This window comes from Candoia aspera, chromosome 3 (assembly GCF_035149785.1).
Source record: "Candoia aspera isolate rCanAsp1 chromosome 3, rCanAsp1.hap2, whole genome shotgun sequence".
Lineage (NCBI taxonomy): Eukaryota > Metazoa > Chordata > Lepidosauria > Squamata > Boidae > Candoia > Candoia aspera.
This window is the reverse complement of record NC_086155.1, coordinates 171,275,230-171,300,387: the sequence shown is the minus strand read 5'-3', so window position 1 is coordinate 171,300,387 and position 25,158 is coordinate 171,275,230. Positions and strand designations below refer to the sequence as shown.

Sequence of the window (25,158 nt, the reverse complement as noted above, 5' to 3'; positions counted from 1 at the left end):
GCAGCCCATTCAAAGCCATGAATGATATAATCACCATATCAAAATAAACACACCTAGGCATGTAGTATTATTTTTAAGGAAGGGTTTTTGCCATGCATATGATGCTGCGGCTAATCAATTATAAGTTGTTGCATAATTATGATGGACCATCAGCCTAATAGCTTTTATATTGCATGCCATCACCTCCTGATACCCTTAAAACATTAGCATGCATAGCAATGACATGTCTACAATAGAAGTGTACAGCACATGTTTAGTCACATTGTAACCATTATGCTATGTTTAGTATTTTCATAGTACTTACTTAGGAGTGTGTATTTGACATCTAGCCTTCTTGGAACATGCTTGGGTCTTCTACAATTTCAATTAATGTGAAACAGATTTTTTTGTAAGGAAGTTCTACAATGGCAAGCAGAGAAAGTTTTTCCATCATCCTCCCATGTATTGCAGAGACTCTAAAAACATATCTAGTGCTATTTTACAACTTTTGGCAAGAAAATACCAACAAATGGTGTGAATAAGCAGTACTTAGAGGACACGGATATATAACTGGAAGTTTTATCATTAGCAAATAATTAAAAACTGTATAAGGAATATGCATTTAAAAGACAGGATTTTTACAATAGTCATAGGCTCCAAACAGCTCACCATTCCATAGCCATTTAAATATTACTGACACTGCAGTAACATTATACATGTCTTTGGCAGCCTTTTGAATTCAAAACTTCGAACTGCCCTACTTTCCTAATACTAAACAGCCTATCTGTACTTGAAACTGGTATTTTACCAGGTTGAATTTCCAAGGTAGATATTTTTATCTACTGGCAGCTGAAATAAATTATTCAATTCATCTTCTGCTTTATAGGAAGGTAGGATGGAAATGAGAAAGAAGAGCCAGCAAGGTATGTAAACCACCAGCAAAATAATGTGTAAAGGAACATACATGTCTTTTATATAGTGCATTGTTTTAAACTGAATGTGCATTCAAATGCACACTCATCCACAAGTAGACCCCATGTATATACTAGCTTGCCACAATAAATGTGTAATTATTTTTTACAACCTGGGGGGAAGGAGGAACACTCAGACTCTGCATATACAAGAATCATTTGAAAAACCAAGGATATAGGAATCAATCACTTGTAGAGCTCCATTTGTGAAAACTGCATTGAAAAATAAGGAAAAGGTCTCACAATTCCTAAATAGAACTAAGTATGATTTATAACTACACACAAGTACACATACAAATATGATTTTCAGAATACTTGAAGAAAATCTAGAAAACACGAAAATTCAATTAATAAGTCTTATTTCAAATCCAATGAATCAGCTACACACACCAAGGTTAAGCAGAACATGATCCTAAACAGAACTATACTTTTGTTTTTTTTAAAGCTTGCTGTAATTAGCTTTTAATAAGTAAAAAAAATTAAACAAAATATTCATCCATACAAAGCCTCCATAACCAATCTGACAGCACAAATATGTAGCTGGATAAGAGACAGAAATACCAGTTATCTTGTGTGGGTTATAGGACACAAACAGGTAGATTTCTTGGTGCCTTTAATTTTCTATTTTGATCGATTTCATTGCCTACCATTTCTATAAACAGTGCAGTGGATATAGATCACTCTCCTATCTATAATTTATTATCAGAATTATCTGCTTACAGTGATGTCTCTGAAGTTTAAGTGAGTTCCTTATGCACAAGGATATAAATAACCTAAAAGGTAGTCAAGCAAGCAAAAAATGATGGAAGGGTATATCTACATGCTTTATAGGCTCCAAGCAAAAATGTACTTTTAAGAGACACATGTATAGTGAAAAGGGGGCATCAGGTACAAACTGCCACGATCAGTTATACTGTTGTACATTGATGTATTAGTAGTAGCTCTCTATTAGTTTCTGTCATTCTCTACTCAAAGGAGGTATGGGAAGAATTAAAAAACAGTATTAAAAACTAGTATCAAAAAGAGGTAGGTCAAGGAAAGTTTGGATGACACCTAATGCAGACTTTCTAGTATTATTTTCAAATTATGTCCATGCACACACCCAAATGACAAATTGTAGCAGAAGAGCCATGATAGTCTATGGTAGCCCAAAGGTACTGAAGCACCTTTTCAGACTAACACATTTTATTAAAATGCATAAGCTTTCATCAACTATAGTTCACTTCATCAGATGCATCTGATGAAATGAGCTATAACTCACCAAGGCTTATGCCTTTTAATAAAATTTGTTAGTTTCAAATTGGTATATATAAAAATATGAAAAACTGGCACAGACAAGATCTAGACTGAACCTCATTCTAAGTCACAGAATGGTAAGAGTCTGCAGATGCAAGCAATGAAACTGAATAAAATGCCAACTCAGAAAGATGGAAAACTATCAGTTCATTTTTCTTCTCTTTTCAGCAAAAAGTCCATAAAACATCAATTCATTTTTTTATGGATTTGATTTATAGAAAGGGTAGATTATGGAAAGAAGAAAACTTTGATGTAATCTTAGAGAAAGAGGATAAAATATAAATGTACTTATAACTGCTGTTAAGAAGATCGGAAGCCACTTCTTTATTATTCTTTCTTTTTTTCTTTTTCCTTCTTTTCTATCTTTTTCTTTTTTTTCTTTTTCTTTTTCACTTTTCTATTACTTTTCTCTATTTCTCTTATCTTTAACTTAAATTTGTATTGTTTTTACTCTGTGGAAAAACTTATTTAATAAAAAGTAGAGAGAGAAAAAAATTTGGAAAATTAGACCAAATTATATCTTTTGTTGATTATTCATTCAGTTTCTTCCAATTCGTGACTTCATGGACCAGCCCACGCCAGAGCTTACTGTCGGTCATCAACACCCCCAGGTCCCCCAGGGACGAGTCCATCACCTCTAGAATATTATCCATCCATCTTGCCCTTGGTCAGCCCCTCTTCCTATTGCCTTCCACTTTCCCTAGCATCATCTTCTTCTCCAGGGTGTCCTGTCTTTTCATTACGTGGCCAAAGTATTTCAGTTTTGCCTTTAATATCATTCCCTCAAGTGAGCAGTCTGGCTTTACTCCCTGGAGTATGGACTGGTTTGATCTTCTTGCAGTCCAAGGCACTCTCAGAGTTTTCCTCCAACACCACAGTTCCAAAGCATCTATCTTCCTTCTCTCAGCCTTCCTTATGGTCCAGCTCTCACAGCCATATGTTACTACAGACAATACCATTGTTTTAACTATCTTGGTCATACACAAACACCAAGCATTCCAAAGATCAGCGGGATCAGCTGAAGCTAATTCAAAGTAATACAGATGATATACTGGGCCACACAGCTCACAGATTATGGTATAACATCTAACATGACAGAAGGCCTGTGAGAGACCATGTACAGCTTTGACACAAAGTATTAAGACCTTATTGGAACTAATGCCTACCATTGTTAGTGCACTATCAAGGATATAAGCTTTCATCTTATGAATTTATAATATGATTTTGGCTGTTGTTATTATTGTACAACTATATTTTGTACAATCTGGTTTACTATGTCACAGACTGATAAATGGAATAACCACCCAACTAAACCTTTTTCTGTGTTCTTCAATGCCCTGTAAAAACATGATCATACCCAAAAAAGTATATGGGTATATGCAAGATATAAACAAGCAACTACAACTAATAAATAGCAATTAACAAGGGAAAAAATGTTTCTGATTACATTTTTCAACTGCTTGCCATTAGTAGCTAATCACAGTTTTAATTAAACGTTTTGAGGAATGAAACTGACATGACTAGAACCAATATAGGGCTAGCTACAACACAGAAGTATTCTGGATAGAACCGTAAATGAGGTTTTCTTACATAGTACCATTTTTTCTGTTTCTTATTGTAATACTGCAGACTATATCAACAATATTTTCCAGATTACAGAATTTACATGACTATTTAGAAAACTGCATAGTTAGGAATAGTTTGGCTAGAAGTAGTAATGACACTTACACCTGGTCCACACATCATACTAAGCCATAACGTGGTTCATTTGCTTTTGGTTTAACTATTGTGTGACCTCATCCTGTGACGAACCTGACTCCATTACTGCACAGCTAGATTGCATGTCTCTCACGTAGCCTCAGAATGCTGTATATTCCCTTATAAGGGCATGACTTGTATTTCCCTATTCTGTTTGTACTCACTCCCCCGCCCTGATAGAACTGCTGAATAAAAGGAGGTGGGGGCGTGGCACCAGGAGGCAGTACCAGCAACCTCCTGAGATGTGGCGTCTCTCACCACAAAAGAATCCTGTACCTGCCGTTGTTTTTTCGACCTCACCCTTGCGAGGGAATCGTTGGCTCATTCCCCCCCAGGGAATCCCATAGACCGAAGGGCGAAGGACTGGTCGCGCGACGCGACAACTGGGGGCTCGTCCGGGATCCCTTCGGTCTCACAGTGTGATCTCTGTCTAGAGGTGCACTGCCTTCACTCTCGTTACTACGCACCTGGCAAAGGCTCTGCAATCGTAAGTAATGGGCTCCCCACTCTCCAAAGTTTCGTCAGTTCATAGGGACGAACTTTATGATTTAGTGAAGAAGGCTAACTCTTGTCAAAAGGCTAACGGTACGACCATCTTTCCCATTTCAAAAAATTCGGTGACTCAACTCCTACTGTACATGGAGAGACACTGCCCTGTCTATCCTTCAGAGGGGTCGCTCAAAGCATCCACTTGGGAAAGGATAGGAAAATATTTTCATGATACCCCACGAGCACCCGTGCCTATTCTGACTGCCTGGAAGGCTGTTATGGCGGCCATCAACACTCTTTACCCTCCCCCGTCCTCCCCGGAAACTTGCCCTTCTCCTCCCGGCCCAAAAACCCCACCCCCTCTTGCCGCCCATCTCGATGCTGCCTCACCACCACCCCCTCCATACCCAGCCGTTCCTCCTCCCCCTTCAGCTCCAACCCCCGACTCCCCTCAACACCACCCCCTAGGAGGCGCCATCACTGAACTCCTCTCCTCCCCCCTCTCATTGGAAATGGAGAGTCCCTCTGCCTTTCCCATGACCATCGGCCTAGGGGCGGCGGGAGGAAATTTGTATAACAATATTGAACTTAAGGTTTTGAAACAAATCAAAGATGCTGTAACCACCTACGGCTTGCACTCTCCTTTTACTAGAGGAGTTTTAGACTCTTTAGTTACTGCTAACACTGTTATGTTATTGTATGATTGGAAAATGCTTTTTTCTATGCTTATGACCCCGGCGCAATACGTTGTGTGGCAATCTGAATACGACAAAGGGGTGGAAGTAGAAATTAGAAGAGGTCTTCCCGCAGGGGTGACCGCAAATCAATTATTAGGAAAGGGACAATTCGCAACCTTAGTCCAGCAACAGAACTCCCCCCGTCGTTGTTTTGCTATCATTCACATGTGCGCCATGAATGCTCTCAAAAGAGTGGATGATTCCGACTCTCAATCCACCCAAACGTTTTTGAAAATAATGCAAGAACCAAATGAACCATATGCTTCCTTCATAAGTCGCCTTCAGATTGCTTTAGACCGACAAATTGATAATGCCACGGCTAAACAAGAGCTGCTAATGAAACTTGCTTTCTCTAACGCTAATCATGACTGCCAGACCATTCTGCAACCCGCAGTCAATCAACCGGGTGTAAAGCTTGCAGACTTCCTGCAACTCTGCAGAATCGTTGGTACCACCTCTCATAAGGTGAGCGCTCTCGCTGCCGCCATTACCACCTCGCTACCTTCTACTAACCCCTCCCCTCAGCTCCATTCCCCGGAAGCCCTCGCAATCACTCGTCATGGAAATTGCTTCAATTGTGGGAAGCCGGGCCACTTTAAGAATCAATGCCGTGCACCCGGGGGAGGTGGGGCGCCCCCTTCCACTCAAAGGGGGCCGCCCCCCCCTCCAAACCTAAAACTCCTTGTCCCAGGTGCCGCAAAGGCTATCATTGGGCCTCGCAATGTCGCAACAACTCCTCCCCTCACCAGCCTTCGGAAAACTAGATCGGGGGTTGTCAGCTAACCCCGCCCCAAAGGCTGAATTACCCATCACCAGCTTCCCTGTGGAGTTGGCAGAGGATCTTTTGTATGACGATCCGGGGGCTGTCCTTTCCCTTCCTCTTGTTGTCACGCTGCATAAACCCCTCCCTCCTCTTACCCCTGCCTTGCTTATTCCCAACTCCTCGCTCACGCTTGAGGGAATGGTTGCTGCTCCCTATTTGTATGACTCGTCAGATTTGACACAAATTGCTCTGGCAGGAGTGGGAGATAGGTGCTTTTCCTTAGATAAAGGAACAATTGTCGCCACGCTCATACTTCTCCCTTCTCCTGATATGCCATCATTGTTTGCCTTGCAGCAACCAGTCCAAACCTCTAAACCCACCCTCCTTGTCACACTAAATGGTCGCTCTTTCGAAGGCTTGATTGACACCGGCGCCGACGTCTCTGTCATTCGTTCCGCTGAATGGCCCTCCTCCTGGCCTATCGCCGAAGCCTCCTCGGTGCAAGGAGTAGGCGGAGCACAGGCCGCTAAGGTCAGCTCTCATTGGCTTTCTGCTGTGACTGCTCATTCTCATATTACAGCTTATCTAAAGCCTTATATCTTGCCTTTGCACTGTAACCTATGGGGCCGTGACTTGCTTTCACAGTTCCACGCTTTTATTCAACTTCCCTAATGGCTTTACAGGACCCTTTAGGGTCTCTCTCTCTCTCTCTCAAAACCTCTGTGCCGGTATGGGTTGATCAATGGCCACTCACCAAAGAGAAACTGGACGCCTTACATATTTTGGTCCAACAGCAGTTAATTGAAGGCCATATCGAAACCTCCACCAGCCCATACAATACTCCGGTATTTGTCATCAAAAAGAAGTCTGGCAAATGGCGCCTCCTACAGGATCTTAGGGCTATCAACACCATCCTTCAGCCCATGGGACCTCTGCAGTGTGGACTTCCCAACCCCAACTTGATTCCGGAAGGACACGACCTTATTGTAATAGACCTCAAGGATTGTTTTTTTTCCATACCTTTGGCACAAAAGGACAGAATTATTTTCGCATTTACGGTACCGGAACTTAACAATTCAAAGCCTACTGCTCGGTACCAGTGGAAGGTCCTCCCACAAGGCATGTTGAACTCACCCACAATGTGCCAATTTTTTGTCGATAAAGCATTGCAACCCTATAGATCCCAATTTCCGCATTTTCTTGTGTATCATTATATGGATGACATTTTAGTCGCTGCTGAGGGCCCGAAAGGGACAGTTCAAAAAACTTTTCCTATTCTTTTAGCCACCCTAGCAACGGCAGGGTTGCACGTTGCACCAGAAAAGGTCCAGTCTCGTTATCCAATGCAATATCTAGGCCACAAAGTTTTAGCCTCCACGGCTGCCCCACTTCTACCTATGCTCACGCTTCCCCAGCCGACCACCTTGGTCCAATTACAACAATGTCTGGGGGTCATTAACTGGGCCCGCGCATACCTCGCTTTAACTACACCCATGTTATCACCTTTATTCCAAGCGTTAGTGGGTTTGACAAACCCAGCTGACAAGGTGTACCTTACAGAACAACAATTGCATGCCTTACAACAGGTCAATGCCGTCCTTACGACCCAATGGGTGGACCGTGCGCTCACTGACAAACCACCCTCTCTTGCCATTCTTTCAACACGTCAATTATTAACTGCCATCATTGTCCAAACGTCTGATAACAAACATCTACATATTTTAGAATGGCTACACTTGCCACACACACCTAAGACATCCATCATCACCAGAGCAGCACAAATGGCCTCTCTTGTTGAGAAAGGCCGGAAGAGGATTAGAGCCCTAATGGGACTGGATGTTTCCACCCTGTACATTCCCCTTAAGGTTACTCAATGGGAACCCCTCCTACAAAACTCCACTGCACTGCAGGATGCCTTGGAGGACTGGTGTGGCCAGGTGTCATGCCATCTTCCCCCTGATCCTCGATTGCAACTGTTGCGAACAGTACCCTTCACACTAACCTCGCCGTTCGTTCAGCAGCCACTCAAGGAAGCCCTCACTGTTTTTACAGACGGCTCCAAAACCATAGGGGCTTGTACATGGCAAAATAATTGCAAATGGCATAAACGCCTAACAGGCCCACAAGCATCTGCCCAACAGGCTGAGTTAGCCGCTTTTCTGTTAGCCTTGTCTCTTTTCCCAGAACAGCCTTTGAATGTTATATTAGATAGTATGTATGTCACTCAAATGGCTGTGGCCATGTTTGATGCATATATTTCCCCTGTTACCCCCCCCTCTCTCATGACGCTTTTTTTGCAGCTTCAAACTCTCCTGAAGGACAGAACATCCCCTTTGTTTGTAGCGCATATTAGAAGCCACCAACAGCTACCCGGTTTCCTGTCCGAAGGCAACCACATGGCAGATGAGGCTTGCAAAATTATGGCCTCTTCCCCTCTTCCTCCGCAGCTTTTAGCAGGGGACAGCCATGCTTATTTCCACCAAAATAAAAAAGCATTGGTGCGCCAATTTGGCATTACATATCAAGAAGCTACCGCCATTCTTCAACAATGTCCAACCTGCAGTTTGCAGGCAAAGTGCATCCCTGAGGGAGTTAATCCCAGGGGTATCCAAGCTTGTGACACATGGCAGATGGATGTCACTCATTATCCCTCTTTTGCACCTTGGAAGTATATCCATGTATCTGTGGATACTTATTCGGGATTTATCCTGGCAACTTTGCAAAGAGGAGAAGCCACGAAAAACGTAATCAATCATTGTATTCGCACTTTCGTCACATCGGGATGTCCCAAAACTTTGAAAACTGACAATGGCCCTGCTTACGTCAGCACTCCCTTTGCTGAGTTTTGCCGTAAGTGGTCCATTACCCACAGATTCGGTATACCATTCAACAGCCAAGGTCAGGCTATTGTGGAAAGGGCTAACCAGACCCTAAAGAATGCCCTTGATCGGCAAACGGGGAAAAAGGCCTTAGGCCCCCCAAGCCTCCCGATGTTACAAAATATCCTTAATCTCACCTTGTTTACCTTGAATTTCCTTAATCTTACCGGTACCCCCCCTGCTACGGCTGCATCTCGACACTTTTCTACGCCAGTAGTTCCCTCTTCCCGTCCCCTTGTTTATTTTAGGCAACTGCCCAGCCCTGAGTGGAAAGGCCCTGCGCAACTCGTCACCTGGGGAAAAGGCTACGCTGCTGTGCAACTTCCTGATCGAGTGCTCTGGGTTCCTGCTCGCTGTATCCGGCCATATCATGGGCAGTCTCCTGACAAGCACCTCCTTGACCCTCCTTCTCTGTTATCTCTCTTCCATCTCTGCTCCCCTCACAACGAACCCTAAAACAACCTCCCTCATTCGAACCCATCGTTTACGCTACCCTGCCACCGTCGGCCGCAGCTCAGCATCCAACGCCATGGAATGTCTTCAACGCTCTCCCATCAAAAGAAAAGGCACCTTCTGGCGCTGGTTTCGCAACAACACTCTTCTCCAAGATGGCGATTCCTACTCCATCACTTATCACTTTCGCCAAACTACCCTTGCTATCACCAACGTACAGTTGACCGATCTAGGACAATATCACTGTGAAATAACAAAATTAATTAAGGGGTTCGCCACCTCATCTCGCCTTACGCTCACCTTGTTTCAACTCTCCCTTCCTGAGCCCGCCCGTTGGCAGGGACGACGCCTGCTGGCATCTGACGCCCAGGGATCGCATCGCCCTTACAGTATCACCTGGACAATCTGCGATGCCTTGGGTCAGATCCTGAATACCTCCTTTTGTTATAGCCCAATTGTATCTTGTTTCCCTAACCTGTATTTTGACTTTTCAGAAATGCTTTTAGGAGTGACAGCCTACAGGAGGCTGGACGGCACCCCGCCCAGCCACTCCATCGTTAAAAGGTATCCCCTGTATGTGTGCCCAGGACATGACACCCGCCCTGACCACGTGCACGAATGCGGAGGCTTAGCAGATTACTTTTGCAAGTCTTGGTCCTGCGTTTCCACCGGCCACATCTACTGGACCCCTCCGTATAAGACTGATTACATCACTCTCACTCGGTTGAGAGAGGACATTGAGTGCACCGCGACCAATCAGGGTTGGAATAAATGTAATCCGGTTATTGTACAATTCACTGCTGCAGGAAAAGCTCAGGGGAATGCCTGGGACTCAGGTGTAAAATGGGGAGGTCGTATATATGCCGGATGGCCCGGGTTTCATTATGGCAACATATTCTACATTCAACGACAGGTCACTCTCCCTCAGTCCCCACCTGTTGGGCCCAATGCCGACGACATTCACTCCACCTTTCTTAAACCCCTCACCAAACAAAAAAAACCCCTTGTCTCTCTTCTTAACTCCTCCTTTTCCCTTGTTCACACCGCTTCTAACACATCTCGATGTTGGCTTTGTTTGTCTTCCTCTCCACCATTCTATGAAGCAGTCGGTTCTCCTGACCCTGTCCGAAACTCTACCTCAGCCTCCTCCTGCCGCTGGCAAAACACCACGTTGACTATCACCTCTATAATAGGGCAGGGCTGCTGCCTTGGCCGTGTTCCTGCTAACTATACTCAATATTGCCTTAATTCTTCTCATGATCACTGTGCCCTCTATCTTCCAAAAAATCGCTTGAACATCAACGGTCACACCGGCCATGGTGGCTACGGTGTACTCTACACTACCTCTGGTAATATCTCTGCCCGATTGACAGGGCAATACTTTATCCCTGGGAACAACTCTGTTTGGGCATGTTCTTCTGGCCTCACCGCATGTGTATATGGTGATACTTTGTTACGAACTAACGCCTTTTGTATTCAGGTGCTCCTACTCCCCAAAATCTCTATCTATTCCCCTGACGAACTTATCTCCATTTTAGAGCCCCCTCATTACCCCCTCAAGGCTAAGCGCGAAGTAGTGACTGCTGTAACTTTATCAGTCCTACTGGGCTTAGGTGCGGCCGGAGCCGCCACCGGTGTGTCAGCCCTTGTTGTCAATGATCAGAACCTGCGTCACCTTAGTGCTATCATTGACACTGACCTTCGCGCCATCGAACAATCTATTGTGGCGCTACAAGATTCCCTTACCTCTCTATCCGAAGTGGTTTTGCAAAATCGTAGGGGTCTCGACCTTCTGTTCCTCAAACAAGGGGGACTGTGTGTTGCTCTAAAGGAAGACTGCTGTTTTTATGCCGACAACTCAGGAGTAGTATTGGACTCTATGAAAGAGCTCAATTCCCGTTTAAAAACAAGGGAATTGGAGCGCCAACAATCCATGTCATGGTATCAAAATATGTTTAGCATTTCTCCATGGCTAACCACACTGTTGTCCACTCTGTTGGGGCCCCTCCTGTTATTGATTCTCGTATGCACCATAGGCCCCTGTGTGCTGGGTCGCGTTCTCCGCTTCTTAAAGCAGAGACTTCATACATTGGACTCAGAGGTATCCGAGACAAAGCTTGCTGTTCAACACCTGGTCACTGCTGTAGGTATGGAGAAAACACCACTCTTGGGATGGTCCTCTGATAGTGAATCGGAAATGGACAAGGACCCCCAGTCACACTACCCCCCGAGAGAGGACGCTGGGATGGGTCTCCTTGGACTGAAGAGTCCCTGGCTCCCCGACTCAGACCCTCTGGGGGGAGGACAAAATTAAATAAAAAAGGTGGAAATGTGACGAACCTGACTCCATTACTGCACAGCTAGATTGCATGTCTCTCACGTAGCCTCAGAATGCTGTATATTCCCTTATAAGGGCATGACTTGTATTTCCCTATTCTCTTTGTACTCACTCCCCCGCCCTGATAGAACTGCTGAATAAAAGGAGGTGGGGGCATGGCACCAGGAGGCAGTACCAGCAACCTCCTGAGATGTGGCGTCTCTCACCACAAAAGAATCCTGTACCTGCCGTTGTTTTTTCGACCTCACCCTTGCGAGGGAATCGTTGGCTCATTCCCCCCCAGGGAATCCCATAGACCGAAGGGCGAAGGACTGGTCGCGCGACGCGACATCATCCATTATGCTTTTACATGGTTTATGACTTAACATACAAATCCATACAAATATTCAAATCCAATCAGTTGTGATTTAGTCAATAAGACATTGTTAAAACAAGCTACATTCAATATGTGAACCCAGTCAATGTATTTTTAATACAACTCAGGCTTCGGGATACAAAGCATTTACAGTATTTGCTTCCTAAATCTGGACTTATTCCTTAATGTTTCTGTTCCTCCAACCACTATTTAAAAAAAAACAAACTTCTGCCCAGTTTGTATTACAAATTCCTATCTATGGTAGATGGCTTATGTAGTTAAACATGGGTGTTAACCCTCCAGATCTAGCTTACTGTCAATTTTATTGCCATCCATGCTTTGGATGCTACAGGTCCTTATTCCAGCCTTCTCTAGAAATGGCTTTCTCTTCTCATTTTGAACTTAGGTTCAACAAGATCTCCCTCGCCCAGTACCTTTTTATACGAACTTTTCTACACATACATGCCTCTCCTTCTTTATGCTAATCCTGCCACTGGATATATTTCACCTGAAACAATGTTTGCCAAAAATAAAAATTAAAACAGTATATTTCTAATAGAAAGCAGATGCCTTGGAGGAAAGGCACCAATTTCACAGAAAAATTCCATGAGATCCATTCTAGGAGAATGAGACTACAGCGCAAAACATTGTCACATTTCAAAGCATGTGAGTTACATTAACTTACCAAATAAAATTAGAATTCTGAATAAATATGATTAACACTCCCACTGAACTATATTGGGAAATATTTCTGTTACAAGGCAAACATTTAAATGTAAATTTGTCCAAGCTGCCACATTCCAGATGTGACAATTCCTTATGGGTGCAGTCCTAAATCCTGGAAGGTGCTAACTGCACTAAGAATCCAAAGAAATCAGACACATTCAGAGTCCCAAAGAAACTTTAAGTCAGTAAGAAAGAGGAGACACGAGTAGGGGGCATTTTCTCTGAATAAATTTGTGAAATCTAGTAACTAGGAGAGTTGAAGAGACCCTTACATTATTAATAAGATCAAATTTCTTGACCTAGATATTTCCTAGTTACAGGAAAAGAGGACCCAACATTTTTGAAAAGCAACATATGCCACATATGAGTTACAAAGAATAAAATGAAGAATCTCTTTTACTCACTTGTGTACAATGTACAACCAGGGTGTTTGGCTGAAAAATGGTTACAACAGTATATTCAAGCCCTTACTTTTAATTTTTTCTATTTATACTCTAGTTATACAACTATAACTAGATCTTCAGCAAGGGATGTCTTAGAATCCCCTAAACAATTTAAATACAGACCTACATACCTATACACACATACCACAGCTTTGACCAAATTACATTTTCATCAGTGATTTATGTAAAAAAAAAAGAGTTGCCAAAATACTTCACATTATGATCACAAATGAGTTTTTAAAACATATAAAACTATTCACTGATACCAGTTAATATTATTATACAATTTGACTTAATTGATTTTATACTTAGTGCAAGATTATTTTCTAGCTTTCTTTATGTAAAGACAGCAACATTTATGTTGTACTCTGCCAAATCAAGATACCGGTGTGTACCACCCATGGCAAAAGACAGACTGGGGACTAATGGCCTTTTTTTTTTTCAGAGGTGGGAGGAGCAACTATGCAACTATTTTCTTTCCAACCTGAAGACTGGGTGAAATCTAATGCTAAAAATATTTGCATTGTCTCTGCATTCATTTGGTAGCTGCCATCTTGGACCTGACACTGAATTACAGACCTCATAACTTTAACATATTCCAGAAGCTTACATACCCTTTTGTTGGTCCTAGTAAAAATGCCCCTTTGGTAAGATTTCAGATTTTCATCCCATATGGACCAACAAAGCTATAAAGCATGAGACCAACATCAAAACAAAATAATGTATCCAAACTGAAAAATACCTTGTAAGTTACTGATCCCACTTGAATTCTTTGGATGGAATCACACTTAACAAAAAGCACATAAACACTTTTTGTCTGCATCTAAAACTTGCGTTTGGTTTAGGAAAGAGTAAGTATAGTTTGCCAGGATGTGAAAAAACTACAAAATACAAGGTTCACATGTCACAGAGTTATACAGCTAGCTTACAGCCCATAATCAGTTAGCAATCCACAAATGAGTTTTCAAACTAGTTTGCCCCAATTAAATTTTGCACAAGTTTGGGGGGGAAGGGCTCACTCAAAATACCTGCACTAATCCTACCACAGGTTTCACAGACCTAAGCCAAGCCTTTGGCAAGGGTGACTGAACCCAGTTCTTTTTCTTAGTTCCCATCTGGTTTCATCGTTTCTGCCATCTTTATTCTTTGTTTCCTTGTTTTTAACATTTGTAAACTGCCCAGAGTCTCTTGGGAGACAGGCAGCATATACATTTAAATTATTATTACTAGTTTGATTTTGCTCAAAAAAGAATAAAAAACAAGGTTGGTAAGTACGAAGAGCATGGTACTGGAATTATTTCTGAACACTTTACCAGCAATGGTCACAGGAGCTGCCTGCATTATCAGTACAATGAAATAACCTGTTGTGTCATGTATTTCTCATCTCCACTTGTGTTGTAACTCTCTGTGTTAATATGCACAAGGAAGAACAGGATGGATTGCATACACTCCATGCTGGACACATGACCAAGAGGAAAGTTGGGTCAGAATGGAACAGTGGTGGTGAACCTGATCTTTCATTTGTCAGCTTCTCTTTCCATACCAAATTTGCTTCATTTTGTTGAGTTTGCACAAAATTCCACTGATGCACAGAATTTACAAAATTTATTTCCAATATTTCACTAGACCAGAAGGAATAAAAAGATCATGTCACTGAAAATCAACTTTTTTTAATCTGTTCAATTGTGTCTGATTCTTGGAGACTGCCTGGACAAGTCCCCGCAGTTTTCTTGGCAAGGTTTTTTCAACAGTGGTTTGCCATTGCCTCCCTCCTGGGGCTGAGAGTGAGCGACTAGCCCAAGGTCACCCAGATGGCTTTGTACCTAAGGTGGGACTAGAACTCACAGTCTCCTGGTTTCCAGCCTGGTGCCTTGACCTCTACACCAAGCTGGCTCTCTGAAAATCAACTATTTCCCACCAAATGTTAATAGTGCATTTAAAAACAGCTCCTGAATATCACACTAACTTTTTCTGCATTTATAAGAAATCTCTCTCACACACACATTCTCTCTCTTTGTCTCTCTCTTTCTCACACACACACATATAAATAGGTGAAATACAAATATTAATTTTTAAATTATATGTCTATACAAATTTCTAAAATAAAAATAAGCACCACCACCATCACCTTCCTTCCTTAATTTGTACTGAAAGAAAAAGATGCTTGCTAAGCTATCAGTTTCTGACATTTCTACATTCAAAGAACCAACTCTTAACATCCTTACATGGAACTTTTTGATTATCTCCAATTTCACAATTTTACATTGGCTGAATACAGAACAAAAAACTTTAATTTCTATAAATCCCAAAGTTTAATCCATTGAATTGGACAAGGAAAAATAGTACTACAGAACAAAAGAATAGCGCATTGCCATTATAAATTTTGTCACTATGGGCCCAAAACTGAACAGTCCCTTCCTGAGAGAGAGGATTCCTTCCCATAAAGTTATACAATCTTACACACTGAAAAAAGAAATAAAGACAAAGCTATTAAATTATAGCAAGTTACATTTGTGGTGGGCAGGATGAAAGAGAAGCGGTCTTGACTTATTAAATCCAACAAATTTAATAAAAAATAAATAAAAACCAACACTGGATAACAGTGTCCTATGGGTGTAAAAAAACATAAACTACCGACACAGTTACTCATTCCACAGAATTCAAATGGCTAATTCTTGATTAACAACGTCACAGAGCAGAAATAGTATCCAATGGGTTTTAGAATTTAAGCTAACTGAAGAGTGCTAATTTATGTTGTAGTGTAAGTTGAAGGTTTTGTCCTGCTCTCTGCTATGTTTAGTAATTAATATATCGAAAGTATGGTCTTTTCTTGTTAGCATTATTTTTTAGTTATATTTGTTATTTTAGGTTTAAGAATTCTACAAGTTAAGATTATAAAAAATGTGTAATCTGCTGCCAGTATACACTGTCATTTCTAAAACTGTATTTGGCATTTGTAGCACAATTACAAATTTTCGAATTCTGTGTTTTTATCTTGCTCTTACCTTTGCATTTTCTAATAGACTTTAGTTGAAATAATTCTCAGTTCTAATATTTAGAATTGTTTTCGACTCAGTGTGATTTACTTCTGAGTACTCAAAGCACTGTTCTGTTATTTATGCAGTTATAATAGTGAAAAAACATATAATACTTTATCTTAGCCCTTAAAACGTGTATTTTTCTTTAAGCAACAATTGGGAACCCTAAGACTGCCTTATGCAGATACAAGTAGGGCATATGATATTGAAAACAACCTAGATTTTAACTTAAGAGTCTCAGTGGAATCTCCTCCCCAAACAGAATTATAAAAAAGAAGAAAAAAGATTAAATTAAAAACACCTTATGTGAAACATACATTATAAGAAAGTTAGGGGCCATTGCATGTGGTGATGATTATAACAAATATTGAGGCAATAAAAACATTTTGATTTATATTAGTTTATTCAGATGCTTTTCCTTTACTTTTTTTTTAAAAAATCAGTATCTCCCATTATTCTCCAGCTATAAACTGAGACAATTCTTTATCAGCCACTTTCCTAAGATAGTTGATATCTTTGCCAAAATTGTAATTTTTTGTCCAAATAGAACCATAAATCCATGTAAAGTTATGACAGATTTATCCAATTTGGTAAAGCTTGAAGAAAGAGCTATCTGTTTATTTCTGGGAAAACAGGGCACTTTACACATTCCATGAATAAAAATTATAACAGATTTCTGGGCTGATTTTATCTTATGCTATTCTTCCAGTATCTAGTTTGGTACCTACTATAGCTGTGAAAGTAATTTGATGAGTCATTTTGCTTCATCAGTCATTTCAGCAGGAGCATTCAGAACACCTTGGGAAGGCCTCAGAGCAGCCCACTGCCCCTAAAGGTAAGTGCTGCAGCTACTTTACCATTTCAAGGAGTAGATCAAAAAAGACAAAGCTCATTACTGAATTATCTGCATTGCCCTACTAGCTACTCTACAGAACAGACAGACAAAGGCATTTCCTTAAAAAAAAAAGAACCTTAGTAAACCCTGAACATTGCCAATTTTTCCTGTACAGAATGATCATTTAGCTGAATCACTACCTAAAAATCTGTGATGTAACTTATTTCTGATATGCATGAGGCTCAGAATAGGCCTGAGATGATAAGCAGCAGGCAATAAGGGGTAATATTTTGTGCTAACTCAACAGTATTTCACAAATGGTTTGCTGGTTATTCATAAGTTTCAGAAATCAAATGACGGTCAAACAATACTTGTCTTGTAGAAAGCAATTTCCATAGGCACCAAGGAGAAAGCTGGAAAATAATAACATGTTAAAGAGTCACGGTCAAAAAGATAAAATGATATAATCAGAGAAGGAAAGGATCATGAAGGTCTCTGAAGTTCAACCTCTGCCCAGGCAGAAATCCCCAGACCATCCCTCACAAATGACTGTCCAATGTTTACTTGAAAACCTCCAGTTATGGAACATCCATGATTCCACATAACAGGCTGTTCCATTGCTTAGTAACTCACATGGCCAAGAATTTTTTCCTTATTTCCAGTTTGGATCTCCCTCTGTAAAGCTTCTACCCATTGGTTCTTTTCCTATTCTTGGGGGCTATGGAAAAATCCACCCTATTTCCTGTGGCAGCCCTTCAAATATTAGAAGACTGCTGTCATATCTTCCCTTCCCTTCTGTTCTTTAGGCTCAACATATCCAGTACCTGTAACTGTTCTTAGGATTTAGCCTCAAAGCCCCTCACCATCTTTGTCACTCTTCTTTGTACTCTTTCCAGTTCTACTAAATCCTTCTTGTATGTTGTGACCAGAACTGTCACAGTACTCCAGATGTGGTCTGACCAATGCAGCATAGAACAAAACTGAGTTCCCATTATCTCAACACAAAGAAAAAACAGAGGTACTAGTATAAATATCCTCTTGCACCAGTTTTTCAAACTTTCTACATCAATACATATGCCAGAGAAGTTATCCACATCAGGCACAAAACACTCGATAAGGATCCTTTATATTTTAAATCTAGAGTTCAGAGTTGCATTGATTTGAGATTGGTACTGCACTACCCTGTCCTCACGTCATCATAGGGCTTTGTACATTGAATCAGTTAACTTCAAGATTAGCTGCTGTTACACAGAAAAGGTTACAAAGATAATTTGAAGTGTTTTGTGTGCAGCTGCAGATAGGTTTCCTATTGGTAGGAATTCCCACCTCAGTTTCCATTGTCCCATTCTTCCGAGGCAATAGGAGGCTTTGCCACTCCCCACACAGTGGTTAAGGGTTGTTTTTTTTTAATTGCTGCAAAAAGGCCCTGCAGTCACTCATGTCCTAGTCACCTCATGGATTAACTACTGCAATGTGCTCTAGAAGGGTATGCTCTTGAAGACCACTTGGACTTCAACTGGTCCAGAATGCAACAGCATGAGCATTGATGGGCATGCCTCAGTATGTGCATGTGACAGCTCTGCTCCATGAGCTACAGTGGTTACCGGTATGCTTTCAGATGTGATTCAAGGTGCTGGTTATGACCTATAAAGCCCTACATGGGCATAGGGATAGTTAATTGAGAGAGTGCCTATCTCCCATGCTATCATCCTGGCTGGTTCGATCTGACAGAGTTGGTACACTCTGGGTCCCCTTGATTAAACTGTCATCTATCAGGACCCAGGAAGCAAGCCTTCATTGTTGTGGTACCTTCCCTCTTGAATGAGATCCCCCAATATCCGTGTGGCTCCCAACTTGCTGGCATCCCAGAAAGCTGTTCTCCCAGCTCTTGAGTAAGGGTGGCTGGAGCCCCTGCTGGATTGTGTTTGGCTGTGGACCATTAGGTCTTTTTGTTTAATCTTTTATAAGTATTGTATTCTATTTTTACACTGTCACTTTTATTGTACACCAACCAGAGTTGAATGGAATTGAGCAGCATCTACACTGAATAAATTAAGATGGAGCACCATTTTGCACTCCCTCATCATTAAACTCTCTATTCAGAGAGTTCACACACCAACAAGTTGAGGACACATGTGAAGCAATGTGAGATCAAGGATTTGGGGAATGACAAATGCAGCTGTAAGGAAATGCCCTAAGTATCCCATTCATGGACATGTCTGCTGGGTGTCTTTATCAGCTATCAATCATACTGCGTAAGGCAGGAAACATGGAACTGAAGCATTCGTAACAGATGGCTGTCCAGCCTCTGCTTGAATGCCTTCCAAGAGAACAGCCAATCATTTACTTAGGTCTTTCCACTGTCAAACTGCTCTAATCATTTAAAAGCTCTGTAGAATTCACTTATCCATAGTTAATTTAACCATGATTTTACTCAATTATCCCAATTTTCTAAATGTTAACACCACTATTTGTATTCACTAAAATATGGTTGGCTTGTTTGCAATTTAGACTGCAATGCATACAAATACTGCAATCACATTCATTCAAAATCTATCCCCTTTAATGTAAGCCAATTAGATCTACCATTGCTCTCTTGACAGCTGAAACCAAACTATTGCCATCTTCTGTGTGGCAAACACTTGAATGCTATGGTGCTCCATATTGCTTAATCTTCTGTTCTCTAAACTAAGTATACTAATTCCATTACTTTGCCACCTTCACATTCTCTTCTAAATATGTTCCAATTTGGACATACTGTATCTTCATTATAGTTTGGTTCTAAGTTTACATAGATGATATCTGAGTATAAAACAGCATAAAACAGAGCAATTTTTTATTTTAAAAAAAGTATATTCCTGTTAACACAACCTAAAATTGCATCAGCTTTTGTAGCAGAATCATACTGCTGACTCATGTTTAGCTTGTGACCAAAATACTTTTCACATGTACTGCTGCCATCCAATTATCCCCCATCCTATAGTTTGGCATTTTATTTATTTTTGCATAAATGTAGAATTTTGCCTTTATCTCCATCAATTTCTTTGTTGTTAGTAGTGGTGGTGGTAACTTTGGTCCATTTCACTGAATTCCATTCTTGTCTTCTGTGGTGCTGATTACACCTTCCAGATTAAGTCGTACAAATGCAATACAGTTATCAATAAAAAAGCAGAAGAGAATTAACCCAGGATAGAGCCCTGTAGGACACTGCCCCAAACCTCCCTCAAACTAATGAGGAACCATTGACAAGCCCAATTTTCAATTCCCCATGACAGAACTGTTATGTAGCATCAATTTAACAATAAAATCTGATAGGGACAGAATTACACCAATCCTGTGAAATAAACTGCTATTGTTATCCCTGTATTATAGATATGGGATGAAGTTAAGAGGAAGTCTTTCTTAAATTTAAGATTGAGATTAGGAACTTCTTTTTAACCATTTCATTAGAACACGCCAGAGGAAATGTTGTAACACTCATATTGCAAAAGCCTCATCAAGAAGTTAACCAGGTAGATATGTGAACCACCAGCAATTTTCCTTCTGGAATTAGTATTTTAGATTCATGCTAACAATAGAATCCTATGACAAAATGTTTATATAATTTTATACAGTTGTCACTAGTATTCCACTTCCATAACTAGAGCACACCAAATGTGAAAAGACAGCTGAATCTGCCAGACAGAAAGATCAATATATCCAGCAGGAGTTATCTTCTGATATATATGCAGCCTAAAACTTGAAAGGTTGTTTATCTATTTTAAAAGGAGGCTGTTATCAAGCTCAGAATATTTTACTTCCGAGTAAACACCCACACTGCATTTACTTTTCACACTGTCAAAAACGAACTCCACAAAGACACGCTGCTGTATCCCTTCAGCATTGCAACAGCCAAAGACAAGCCCTTACTGGACTAGCATCCATCCTAAGAGCGGTGCAAATACTTTTCACACACGGGCGATAGATACTTGTTCTCAGGGCAAAGGATGCATGTTCCAAGCACCTCTATCACAGTTCCGGTGCCTATATAACTGTCTCCCTTCGAATTCAGCCGTGGCCGAGTGTGTATAAGACCACATCTTTTCTTAACAGGCGGAGATTTTGGAAACGCAGCGCTAAAGCTCTATTGAACTTCGCAGGTAGAGCAGCGACCTTTACGAAGGCGAACTTCCTATTCTCCCGGAATTGCTTCCATTTCTACATTTCTAAAATGAAACGATGCACCCAGATACACACACATAACACACAGATGCGCGCGCGCGAATAACGAAAGAGCGAATAACCCGTCCTCCTCTCTCAGCAATACCAACCTGGTTCTCCGTTTCCCGAGCAGGCGCACGTTAAACTTCCCCCCTCCTGCTTCTCCACTCGTTATCCAAGCGACTTCTTCCCAAAACCACTACAAAAATCAAGAAAACAACCGCCCTCTTACAATCGCAGGGAGGGGGAACAACAATCCAGGTGTAGTGACCAGAGCACACACAGCGCAAGCCTACCTCGGCCGCCGCCGCCTCAAAAATGGGCTTCAGCTGCTAGTTACGCCGGCGGCGGAGACAACGTTTGCTCAGGCGCACTAACTACGAAGCGGGCACCGGCGTTCCAGTCACAGACAACCCGAGAGGAGAAGCGGAGCGAAAAAAGCAAAGCCGCCGCCGCCGCACCGGAGCTGCGAGACGAGGTTCCAGGCAAGGGGAGCGCTCCACCTCCCGATCTCGAGGCTCCGCTGTCTGTGTGTCCCTCCGCCACGACCACCCGTCCAGAGGCGCTGGGCGGCCGCATTCCCTCGCTCCCAGCTCAGCGAGACTTACCTGGTGCCCTGCTTCGGTCTCCTCCTCCTCCGAGATAGTAAACCCCAGGCAAGGAGACACGGTCTTGCCAAGAAAGCAATGGGGGCGGACGCTCCGGTGGCGAACAGACGACAGAGGATCGCACGGCTTGCGAAGCCGACGCGGTGCACGCGCCCCCGGGCTTCCTCCGCACATTGAATGAAAACTCTCCCACGGCCGAATTGCTGCCACCGCAGCCACAAGCGGCGCCGAGCTCCGTCCTTCCCACTTCTTGCTAACGCAGGGGGGAGTCGAAGGATGGCGTCGAGGGTGTTCTCTACACTTGGGCGGCTTTCCAGGATGGCCCGGAAAGCAATAAGAAACAGAGCTCGCGGTTCGCCTTTGTATTTTTCAAAGACTCGTCCTTGTTTGGCTTTCTTTCTCTTCCTTTCCCTACTCTTCGTCCCCCATTCTTGGCTCCGAATGGCTCGATCCATCCTGAAATGGGAAGGGGCGGGGCGGGGATGCTGCTGCTCGCATACAATAGGCTTGAATCGACCTCCGCGATGTAACGGAGCAGAAAACAGCTCTACGGTATTTCTACCTCGGTTCCTTTTCAAAGGCGATGTTCTGAGTTTGGATGTTAGGAGGCTAGGAAAGTACGATGGCTAAATAGTATTAAAGGTGGGGAAAGTGGGGTCATATGCGCGACTCTAAGGCTGTGTTCAAATAACATGCTTAAACTGTTGACTAAATGTTGTGGGTTGGCGTAATACCATAAACTAATCAATGGAGCTGGGTTTGCACAACACTAAGCCACGGGGGAGGGGGAAGTCCACGGTTAATGTTAAACAAGTTCAGGATATTATGTACTATGCTTTTCCCTAAAATGATGAAGCACATTGTGTAAACACAGCTTAACGGTGAGCAAAATAATTTGGATAGCTCTGTGGGGGCAAGTGGGAGTGATGTCACAATGCAAATGATACAGCTTCACTTTTTGTGGAATGGTGAGGCAGGAGTACTTAACTGTGGTTTTTGATGATGGCATGGCACAGTTGTCATCATTTTGATGCCATCACAACTTTATGGATGCAGCTGGTGTTGATTCATCCTACCATAGTTTTTTTTAATTTTTAGCAGCATATAAGCTGCAGAGTGCTCTGCAAACCCATATCTCTCTAGCATTTTGCAGAACTAGCAGCCCACACCTCTGCATGTTTGCCAAAAAGTCAACATCGCTTGGTTTAACAAAATTTATTCTCCCATTAAGCTTATATCTGGTGTATGAGATGGAGGCTGAAGTTATACAACACACTGAGTAAATGCTTGCCTAACAATGGTTTATTGACTACAGTAAGGTTCACAAAACACATGCTCACTCATAGTTAATTTAACTAGTTTGGTGGGGGGAGGACTGACACAATGCAATGAGCCATAAATTAACCACATAAACCAGTTGCACAATGTGCTAAACTAAAATGTATGCAGCTAGTTTGGTTCAGTGTGTAATGTGAACATAGCTACAAAACTCTGAATAATGGTTTAAAAAGCATAATGCCTGGTTCACACATGTTGAGCCATGATCAAGATAACATGCTACCTTTCACTTACAATCTGTGTTTTATTTTGCACCCTCACATCCCCATAGAATTCTGTACAGAATATCCTTCAACTGGTTTTGAATGTGGCTTTCTCCCCCCTCCCCCCCCCCCTCCCAATTCATGGTAGAATACATTTGAAACTTATCCGGAAGAATACTGTACAGGCATTTAGTTTAGCATAAGATGGTTTGGAGTCCTCTATAAAAGATTGGAGATGTTCATCTCTTCTGTAAATTAGTGGCCAGTTAAATGCTTCTCTCAGATATACTTACATTGGGGTATGCCAATAATATCAGTAAATGAATAGTACAGCCTTATGAATGCCAACTGGCTCAGAATTAATTGCAGTGAGATGAGGAGAATAGGTTGGTGTGGGATGCAGCCAAAGTGCCATCATTGCTTATATAAATGCTCCTGCTAGGTTCATGCATTACTCTAATACATTATGTGGCTTATTCTAATTTCTGTTTAGCAAGCGGCATCAATCCAAGCAAAGTTGATGGTTTAACACAATATATGAACTCATCCATAAGCCATGGCAAAGTGAACTATGGTTTAGCACAACTATTTCCTACCAGATTTCAATCTGTACATTATTGCTTTAAGCCCTTTGAATGAATGTTTTCACAGACAACCATGCATACATGGAGTACAGAGAACATGCCCATGATAGGGAGTACACTCTTGCTCTTTTGGGAACCAGAATAGATCTGAAGGTCATTCTGATTTTCAGGGTTGGAGGCTCAATATACCGGAGTTGTGGTGTAGATGGCAAAAGTGGGAAAAGAGGAGGAGTCATCCAGTCCTCCAATCCGAAAATGGTGAAGGGCTCAGAATGAGGGAGGTGTCTGGTTATTGGAAACAAAAAATGCCTCCTGAAAAGGCATTCATTCTGTCTCTGCCTTCTCTCCAGAGGAAATCATTAATCCCCTGACTGATATCCTTCTATTTAAACATATAAAGTTTAAATAGTAAACTTTTATTCCAATTGGCTCTACTCGTTCAATTCACTATTTTCATACCAGTAGTATCTAAGAAAGCAGAAACATGAAATTCCTGCACTATGTTTCCTATTAGGTCCTAAATCCCATCTCTGTTCTAGCACAGCTTCCAGTCCATTCAGTTATTCTTGGCTGCAATCATACTAATTTATTTATTTATTTATATAGCCACCCACCTCACCGAAAGCAACACTTTCCATAGATGTCAAGGCGCTCATAGGAACAATTGTCAATGAGATTTAAAAACTGCATTGTAGGATTGCTGCTCTCTTCTGGCAAATGGGATTCTTGTATAATTCTACTACTTACAGTTCAGCATTCTTGGAATAAACAGTAATAGGGCTACCAGCTCTGGACCGTAAAAATCTGGACAACCACTACATGGCAGGAAAGATTTAAAGTTTTCTGTACCTCTGTGCTACCATCTACATCTAACGGTGTAATGTTTCCCTTGTTGTGTTTGAAGTCAGATCAAAAATACCTAAAACAGACAGATATGATATTTTATTATAATGTTAATGAACAGGAAAGAAAAAGGGAAAATAGGATTATATTCTCTTAGGAAACTTGTTCTTGGTGTAATCTAAATATTCTTAAGAAATCCAAGGTCTAACAGATCTGGACTGCAGAATTCCAGACAACCATAAGATGGCAGCAATGAGATATAGAGACCCTCTGATGCCCTCTGAGCAAGTTCTTGATTTTTCCATTTGACAGTCACAATAGA

The 25,158-nt window shown here is 41.7% G+C and overlaps 1 protein-coding gene across 3 annotated transcripts in view; it reads left to right on the top strand.

Annotated features, from left to right (window-relative positions):
* Window positions 1–24,748, top strand: part of NSMAF (neutral sphingomyelinase activation associated factor) — a 299,495-nt gene extending 274,747 nt beyond the window's left edge. For all 3 annotated transcript variants that reach the window (XM_063299319.1, XM_063299318.1, XM_063299321.1), the window contains one exon: window positions 24,734–24,748. The gene's annotated coding sequence lies outside the window, so the exon portion shown is untranslated. The remainder of the gene's footprint in view (window positions 1–24,733) is intronic.
* The last annotated feature ends 410 nt before the right edge of the window (window positions 24,749–25,158 follow it).